At 41.2% G+C, this 10111-nt stretch overlaps 1 long non-coding RNA gene across 1 annotated transcript; it reads right to left on the bottom strand.

Moving 5' to 3' along the window:
• Window positions 1-6714: 6714 nt before the first annotated feature.
• On the bottom strand, window positions 6715-7617 carry LOC127658509 (uncharacterized). The gene is made up of 3 exons (XR_007972396.1): window positions 7377-7617; window positions 7003-7080; window positions 6715-6852 (listed from the first exon to the last, which is right to left on the bottom strand). It is a non-coding gene; the product is annotated as an uncharacterized LOC127658509 (long non-coding RNA).
• Window positions 7618-10111: the final 2494 nt, after the last annotated feature.

The following is a 10111-nucleotide window of genomic DNA, read 5'->3' as shown; positions in this document are numbered from 1 at the left end:
AGTTCGAATCCGCCTTTTGCCGAACTCGCTCTTCTCACTTTTCCCAACACATGCAGGTACTTACTGCTGGTGGTGACACGTACGCGTGCATTTGAGCAACACTGGCAACAAAACTAGCACTAGTGTAATTGCTAAATAAGTTAATTGCCATTATGCAACGTTTTAGAAAAGTATGAATTAGCAGAATATCCAGTGTTATGAAAACAGTAGGTCAACATAACTACAATGCATTCTTTAATTCCCTGTCTTATTCTGCCCTCTGGCATATCGAAATTAATACAAACCTTAACATAAAGAGACGGACAGTGTTATTAACAGACAGTAAAAATCATACTAATAATACTATGTAAAAAAAATCTGATGAGCCCAGAATATAAACTCAACGTGTTTAATTACACGTTATAAGCATTGCCGAATACACTCAAATGAGATCGACTCAGAAAAGACGTCAATAAATGCACGCGTCACCTGCTACATCCTCTTTGTTGCATGCGCAAATTATGATCACTAATACAAAATACAACATTTTATTCACAAAAATGTCTCTATTTGTAGAAATTGCTGCACATTCGTTGAATTCTGAATTTTGCACACATAAGTTGAAAGCAATTTGTTTGTGGATAGTAGGCACAAGAACAACACAAACACAAAAGCGCCTCAGTGCACTGTCACTGATGGCCATTGAATCTCATCTGGTCATGGACTTGGATTTTGATGACATTGTAACTGAGTTTGCAGGAAAGCCAGAAAGAAGTCTTTTTAAGGGCAGCCGGAGAGAGGAGAGGAGGAGAGACAGACAGACAGACAAAAAAGTGAGGAGAGGAGGAGAAAGACAGACAGACAGACCCTGAGGAGAGGAGGAGAGGATGAGACAGACAGCCCCTGAGGAGAGGAGGAGAATGACAGACAGACAGACAGACCCTGAGGAGAGGAGGAGAGGATGAGACAGACAGCCCCTGAGGAGAGGAGAAAGACAGACAGACAGCCCCTGAGGAGAGGAGGAGAGCATGAGACAGACAGACAGACCTTGAGGAGAGGAGGAGAGGATGAGACAGACAGCCCCTGAGGAGAGGATGAGACAGACAGCCCCTGAGGAGAGGAGAGGATGAGACAGACAGCCCCTGAGGAGAGGAGGAGAAAGACAGACCCTGAGACTGAGGAGAGGAGGAGAAAGACAGACAGATAGACAGACAGCCCCTGAGGAGAGGAGGAGAGCATGAGACAGACAGACAGACCCTGAGGAGAGGAGGAGAGGATGAGACAGACAGCCCCTGAGGAGAGGAGAAAGACAGACAGACAGACAGACAGCCCCTGAGGAGAGGAGGAGAGCATGAGACAGACAGACAGACCCTGAGGAGAGGAGGAGAGGATGAGACAGACAGCCCCTGAGGAGAGGATGAGACAGACAGACCCTGAGACTGAGGAGAGGAGGAGAAAGACAGACCCTGAGACTGAGGAGAGGAGGAGAAAGACAGACAGATAGACAGACAGCCCCTGAGGAGAGGAGGAGAGCATGAGACAGACAGACAGACCCTGAGGAGAGGAGGAGAGGATGAGACAGAGAAGCCCCTGAGGAGAGGAGAAAGACAGACAGACAGACAGACAGCCCCTGAGGAGAGGAGGAGAGCATGAGACAGACAGACAGACCCTGAGGAGAGGAGGAGAGGATGAGACAGACAGCCCCTGAGGAGAGGATGAGACAGACAGACCCTGAGACTGAGGAGAGGAGGGGAAAGACAGACCCTGAGACTGAGGAGAGGAGGAGAAAGACAGACAGATAGACAGACAGCCCCTGAGGAGAGGAGGAGAGCATGAGACAGACAGACAGACCCTGAGGAGAGGAGGAGAGGATGAGACAGACAGCCCCTGAGGAGAGGATGAGACAGACAGACCCTGAGACTGAGGAGAGGAGGAGAAAGACAGACCCTGAGACTGAGGAGAGGAGGAGAAAGACAGACAGATAGACAGACAGCCCCTGAGGAGAGGAGGAGAGCATGAGACAGACAGACAGACCCTGAGGAGAGGAGGAGGTATTGTGTGTGTGTGTGTGTGTGTGTGTGTGAGAGAGAGAGAGAGAGAACAACTTACATGAAATATAGTATTATCAAAAAAAACAAAAACAAGCTGCTTTATTTTACATTTGATTTACATTTACATTTAGGGCATTTGGCAGATGCTTTTATCCAAAGCGACTTACATGTAGTACATTTGTCAATAGTTGGACAGGTGATACACCAGCAATTGTAATTTGTATTGTAAGCAACCAATATTATACCATAATACTTACAGCATCTTGTAATGTGTCTACTACCATTTCACTATCATTCAATCATCAAACAAAGCGCCATTAGGGGCCATGAATAATAAAGTGCTAAATACATAAGTGCAGAATTTTTTTAGTATAAAGAAGAGTAAAAAAGTTGAGTTAAGATGACCTATACTGTTTTCATCACAGGAAGAGGCAGGGACGGACTGACAATCTGTGCGTTCGGGAAAAGTCCAGAACGGCCGTCCAACCGAGGGCCGTCCGTCGGCACAAAAAAAAGTATAATAAAGCAATATGAACAGCCAACAGTAGGGACACTAATACGATCACTTATATGCAACGTGTAAAAAAAAAAACTGAGGAAGAAGAGTCGGCCTACTAGCCAGTTTGTGATTCGTCCCCGCCCGCAGTCAGATTTGTAATGGAAGCAGGTCAGTTTAGAAAAATGTACAGTTTTGTACATGAGCTGCAGCCAGGACGAAATTAACCCTTTCGCGACGTCACGCATCACACACACACACACACACACACACACACACACACACACCAGTGTGATTAGAACGGTCAGTGCACCGTGATTAGCTGCTAATATTAAATGTGCTTTCGGCGTTGGCTGGCGCTGAGCCAGAGACGGACGCGCTCAGCGCTGTCATATCACAACTTAGTTTTCAGTGTTTTCAACCACATAATGTTTCTTTTAGGTTTTAGGTTTCAGACATATAATTTCATTTCACATACGTAGGTACTAAACAAACAATACAATACATTTAGAGAGACATAGAGTTTGTAAAGTACAACCTCCTGACAGATGCCTATCACATCCTTGGCTTAGGTTACAAATTTCTTCTCACTCTGCCTGTGACACAGGTAGCTTGTGAGAGAAGTTTCTCTGTACTGAAGTACATTAAGAATCGCTAAGGAGCAGAACTTCTCAGGAACACCTGGAAACATTCATGTTAATGGCCACAGAGAAGGACATCCTCATGTCCCTTGACAATGACCTCATAATAGACAGAGTTGCTCAGAATAGTGCCCTTCTCAAGAAACTTTTACTTCCCCAACATTAAAGGTGCTGTATTGTGAAGATCCAGGACTTAGCCAAAAAACTTGAACACCGACAACTTCTCAGTCCCTCACCCCTTTCCACTAAAGCCCAAAACGGTCTCCTAAGGCCCTCCCCACAGGGAGAATGAATGCATGTGCATGAGCAGTGATTGACACGCAGTTAGACACCCCTTATGGCCCTGATGGGTGCATCTGAACAGGGAGCTGTGGATTTCTGCAAATCACACTAGGCTGCAGGTAGTACCAGAGGAGACAGATTTTTTTTTTTTAATTACCTGCTTCATGTAGTTCTACTTGAACACAGGGTCAGTTTCAGCAAATATGACAGAAAGTTAGTTTTATAAGGCCTACTACACTTTTAAATTTGCTTACATTATATTTGAATAGTTATAAGTTATAGTATATAGTAACTATATGTTTTATAATTACAAGTTTGTGTAATTTGAGGTTTCTGTAGCCAGTGACATTTAATTACTTGTATTTTATTTTCAATGCAGATGTGATGGTATTGTACATTTTTAGTTTTTATTTGAAGGCTGAGGCTTCATTAATAAACAACCCCAATTATTATCATCATTGGTTTTGAGATGTTACTTGCTGTGAATACCTTGTCTGATACAGTATTGTGGCATATTATCAGGACATCCTGGCTAGTGTCTGTTGCGCGGCTAGTGGCGAATGGCCGGATGATGGGCCTATTTGGGAGAAAGTCCAGGGCTGTTTTTTAGCCCCAGTCCGTCCCTGGGAAGAGGAGAGGGGGAGAGAGACAAAGAGCGGCAGCCCCTGTAGAGCCGAGGAGTAGAGGACAGGAGAGGAAGAGAGAGACAGACAGGAAAGCTACATTAATGGGTGTGTGTACGTGTTTGTGTGTTAATTATGGAAGAATTTGATTCATATAACTGGATTGATAAAGGTGAGGCACTATGTGCTTGCATATGCCAGCTAGTTGCTCGCTATAGGTGTTACCAGCAAATAGTATCCAAAAATTCAAAAGCTTGATTGTGTGGGTGGGGTGGGGGGCCCTACAAGACATTGTGCCCAGGGGCCTCTGAATTCTTAATCCGGGCCTGTCAGTTAGGATCACTACTTTATTAGTAGTAATAAGTAGTAATAATAGTAGAGAAAATTATTTCTTTCAGCTTTTATTTCTTTCATCACATTCACAGTAGGTCAGAACCCAGATAGCAATAAGTCGGCGGGCCACTGGCGGTGCTCCGGCGGCAGTAGAAGCGGCAGAATGGCGATATCGCAAACACGTTTGACGGCGCACCACCGGCGGCAGCCGCCTTCGTTCCGCGGCCGGCCCGCTGGCTCTCCGCCGTTCCGCCGCCGTTATATCGAAGGCGGACCGTCGGAGGCAAACGCTTTTTTCGAGCGATCTGCCGGCGCTTATTGTATATATATATATATATATATATATATATATATATATATATATATATATATATATATATATATATATATATTTATTTATTTATAGCATGCAGTTTATCAAGAATAATGACTGATCAAACCAGACAAATTTCCATTTGGCGTTTTAATTCCACATTTCAAAGTACAGTAACTGTCATTGAAACAAGATGTCAGATCACTGAAATATAAATAACAGAAAAATACAAACATTATATATACACACACACATACACACTAAAGAACATGCAGGTTTCCAATTCAATTTTGGTAAAAAAAAAAAAAATGTTTAAAAAACACTATTGTAACACTTACAATAATTGTTAATAATATAAAGAGGTCAGCTCTGGGATGAAAAGAATTACCAGTAAACATAAGCAATGAGGATATTTGGTAACAAATAAAGTGCAGGATACCAAATAAATTGAGGTATAACATCATATTTACAAGTAATTTCTAACAATAGGTTAAGTGGTAATCATTTAGAGTAAAGCTCTGGAGTAGAATATACCATTATAACTGCAATGCTGACCTGTGGCACAAGGATTTACAAGCTATATTTAACAACAGAATAACAGTTAAGCACTGTGACGGAATGAAAGTAGAATTTTTGGTACTAGTTAATGTGCAATATCAAATATCAGGCATGAAATAGGATTTACAAACTATAATAGAATCGTTAAGCACTGACGGAATGAAATAAGCCAATACTAAAGTCACGGTAAGTAGAATATTTGATACCAGATAATGTGCAAATATCAAGTATTAGATGTATAATCTAGGATTTACAAGCTATATTTAAAAATAGAATAGTTAAGCACTGTAACAATGAAATAAGCAGCAAATTGTATATGAAATAATTGAGATCTTTGGTATCAAGGAATGTGCAGGATAACAGGTATAATATACATTTTGACATTCAACTTACACATGACAACAAGTGGAAATAAATATAATTAACAGCAGAAAATCTGGCTGTAGAGAACACAGCCAATCAGAATGTCTGGAGAGGTTGGGGACTGCATGGCGTAGTGGGCTAAGAATCACCGGTTTTCCCGACCTCCAGAATGAGGCAGTGCAAATTGGCATATCTTCAGTGATTCCTCGTGTGCCTGTATAAAAGGACAAACCATCCCATATTCATCCAAGGAGCTGCCCTCAAAGCAGGGTCACGAGAGAAAAAAAAAAAAAAAAAAGCAATTTCCACAGTGAACAGTGTGGATTGGGTGAGTGTAGTCTGACACTTTTAGCAGGCTTTTTAGAGGTCTTGATGTTACTGACTGCAGGATAAAGAAAGGGTTCCAGTTGTCAGTGATGCTGGGGTGTCAGTAGTCAGCCTAGGTTTAAGGGGTCGGCTGTGGGTCCCTCTCAGCTGTCTGGCGCCTTTTCCACCTTCATGTTCAGATGCTCCTTTCAGGTAGCGTAGCGTTAACCTGGATCGCCTCATCAGTGGCATCCTGGGTTGCCGGGTTCTTCCGGATGGCTCCTGTAGAAAATAAAGATCTGTCATTCCATTTGAATGGCATATGGTCATACACATGTACTTAAATATAAAAAAATATCCAACTTACTTTGAACAATGGTCTTCAGGAACATGTCTCTAAAACATGCTTTATCCCCTACACCAGTCCAGGTTGTATTGATGGAAAGGTGATTAGAGAAGATACTCTGAAGCATTCAGCCACACGGTTGCCTTTAGGTCCCTCCCACATTTGATTGCCAAAACCGAAGCTGAAAATACAAAAAAAACATGTTACAAATTACATTTCTCTGAAGCTTCTCATAAACTTAAAATGTGACAGGCTGTGGATTCAGACTGTAGAATATGCAGTGTACGATCTTAATTTTACTTTTTAGATTACCCTATGGCGTTATAAACGAAATCGGCACACTTACAAATCGTTGCTGGAGCTCTTTATCCTTCCTCAAACTGTTGTCAAGCAACGCCAAATCTTCCTGGGTGTCTAGGGGGAGTAACAGATCCCCTGGCAGGGATAACTCTCCAACAGACACATTGGCACTGAAATGTTACAGCATAGCATTTTGTTGTCCATGCTACGCACAACATCGCCAAACTCCAAGACGTTGCAGCATTAGGGTTTGATCTGCACCTACAGGGGTTCCCAGAATAAAAGAATAAAGTAGTCAGTCCTGGTCCTTCAACTACTAAACTATGACATTTATATCTAGGTCTACTACATGTACAGGTGGCCCCAGTGGGAATTAAACCAACAACCACAGGTGTTGTTTGCAAGTTGTACCCGATTGCCCAGTGCGAGCAAATGTCTTCAACATTGTCCCAACTTGCTTCACCTGCTCTTGAAGTGAGCCGCTGTCACCTGGGAAGTAACAATATATTGATTAGCAATACACTAAATATAATAGTAATATAATATAACCACAATTATCATACCAGTAACTTTCCCTGTAATTTCTATCCACAGTATGTTATGCATGGCATACAAGTTCATAATGAAGAACCCTTATGATAACATCAATTTCATTTTTTTTCTTTGAAGCAGAATATTTGTTTGTAAAAGGGAGGAAAAAGAAAGTAATGAAATATTGGTATACAGATTTTGGTTGATATATCATACTGTACAGTGAAATTTGCTATTGTTGTATCCCTACTCACCTGAAGGACGGATAGATCAGGCAAATCTCCAGTCAGGCCTTTGTAGAGTGTGTGCTCCTGCATATCCACAGGTATTTTAATTCAAACATGCAACATATTGTAATAAATCTACAATATTCAGCCTTTACCTTACACCCTCGGTTGTTGCTCTACACTTTTATTATATTAAATACTTATTTATATAGCTTGCTCACTGTATAATCATGATAGCCTAATACTTATAACACAAGATTGCATCTTAAACGAATGACTGAGTTGAAAACTTGAATAAGAACGCATTTTACACAGAGGGACCAGTTAGGGAAACTTACCTGCCTACAATAACTGTTTTCATTTGATTTGAGTTACATTAAACATGAATAACCTTAGCCGAGTCCCCAGGAACATCGGGCTATTAAGTAACAAGCCTGTAACTGCGGTCTTATCAATTCTAGCTTCACCATACACTCAAACTGTGAGGTTTATCTGTTTTCCTCATGGACCTGTAGCACAATGCCCTGACAGTGACTTCACCTGTGCCCTGATCTTTATTAGAAACTGAGAGGAGAGCAAGTTAATATAATTTATATTACAATTATCACAAAAATTAACAAACAGTCTGCTTTAAAACTAAGAAAAAACAAGCTTCTATACTAACCTTACATAAAAAATGAACACGTGGCTGAACTAGCTTAGCCGCTATCTGCCGACACACCACATTAGATTAAAATACTTACCCTTGTAGTTGTGCAGATAACTTCGATATGTAGAGTTTAAAGCCCTTGTCCCTCTTGCTTGTCGGAGCAGGGGATCAGGCATCAACAATGCGATGAACATCGCTGACGCGTATTTTCGGAAGATTCTGGAGACATTGAGTAAAAACAGACATTTTGGGCGACGCGCAAGTAAACCGGAAACAGATATGGCGACAGCGGAACTTCACAGTTCAGTCTTTGTAATGTGTTTTAGCAATACATTTTTAACATTTATAATGCATTTAGATTTTTTTTTATTGCCTTTACAGGTACTTTAACACTTTCTTAAACATTTGTACAGGTCATAATTGCAAAACCTGTAAAAGGTAAAATAACCAAAAAAAAAAAATAATCGAGGTTGGAAAAAATGTAGACATAAACGAAATTTCTGCGCAACTGTGAAACCAGAGGATAATTTCGCTTTTTCATTGAGTTTATCCTTCACGTCAAAACAGGGATTTTCATGTTTATGACAGATATCACCATGGTTGCAAATTAATAAAAAAAATTTAAGTATACCCGAGATTTTGGCCATGTTGCAGATGTCTTTCACTGTTCACTGATAGTCAGGCATTCGTGAAAAGTCTAACTTCATCAATTTATTCTGCTAATTTGTTCATACCATGAATTAAATATCTATTTTAAAACCTAATCAGAATCATAAAGATATTTATTGCCAAGTAAGTTTTACAAAAGGAATTATTTTTGGTTTATTGGTGCATGTCTCAAATGCGCAGCAATCAAAGAAATGTAAACAATTTTCAAGTGCATAAAATAATTCAATATATTTTACATATATTACTGTATAATCGCTTCAGTTTCAAAGTAATTTAAATGTCATTTCCTAAACCTTACCTTATCATGGAATCAAGAGTCAAGACTCTGTTATAAACCCTAATGGCTTTGGAGCAAAAAATAGCCAACATGGCTGGTCGATTTTGAGAGTAGAAATCCTTGTATTTCAAAGCGGCTTGCCGCCAGCCGCCCGCGGTTGATCAGCCCGAGGCAACCGCCAGAGAAAATGAAGCGGGCGGCCCGCCAGCTTTTCGCGGGCGGCATATCACAAGAAATGTGAGTGACGAATTCGGCGGCAAACGTTTCATCCCCGCCAGTGGGACGCACCTATAGCCGACAGCTTAGGGACGGCGGCAAAAAGAAGCCGTGCGGATATGTTTTGCTATCTGGGAAGTTAACATACACTTTGTTGGTATTTGGTAGCATTGCCTTTAAATTGTTTAACTTGGGTCAAATGTTTTGGGTAGCCTTACGTAAGTTCTCACAATAAGTTAATGGAATTTTGTCCCATTCCTCCAGACAGAATTAGTGTAACTGAATCAGGTTTGAAGGCCTCCTTGTTCGCACATGCTTTTCAGTTCTGCCCACAAATGTTCGATCAGATTGAGGTCAGGGCTTTGTGATGGCCACTCCAATACCTTGACTTTGTTGTCCTTAAGCCATTTTGCCACAACTTTGGAGGTATGCTTGAGGTCATTGTCCATCTGGAAGACCCATTTGCGAACTTCCTGGCTGATGTCTTGAGATATTGCTTCAGATCTTTGTACCCATGTGCACTTGCAAACTGTAGTCTGACATTTTTATGTCAGTTTTGGAGCAGTGGCTCCTTCATTGCTGAGCAGCCTTTTCAGGTTATGTCGATATAAGACTTTTTTTTTTTACTGTGGATATAGATACTCGGCTACCTGTTTCCTCCAGCATCTTCAAAAGGCCCTTTGCTGTTGTTCTGGGATTGAATTGCACTTTTCGCACCAAATTATGTTCATGTCTAGAAGACAGAATGCGTCTCCTTCCTGAACGGAATGATGACTGCATGGTCACATGGTGTTTATACTTGCGTACTATTGTTTGTACAGATGAATGTGGTACCTTCAGGTGTTTGGAAAAGGCTCTCAAGGATGAACCAGACTTGTGGAGGTCTGCAAAATTTTTCTGAGGTCTTAGCTGATTTCTTTTGACTTTCCCATGATGTCAAGCAAGGAAGCA

This window comes from Xyrauchen texanus, chromosome 18, assembly GCF_025860055.1.
Source record: "Xyrauchen texanus isolate HMW12.3.18 chromosome 18, RBS_HiC_50CHRs, whole genome shotgun sequence".
Lineage (NCBI taxonomy): Eukaryota > Metazoa > Chordata > Actinopteri > Cypriniformes > Catostomidae > Xyrauchen > Xyrauchen texanus.
The sequence above is the reverse complement of the archived record's forward strand: the minus strand, read 5'-3'. Positions and strand labels throughout refer to the sequence as shown.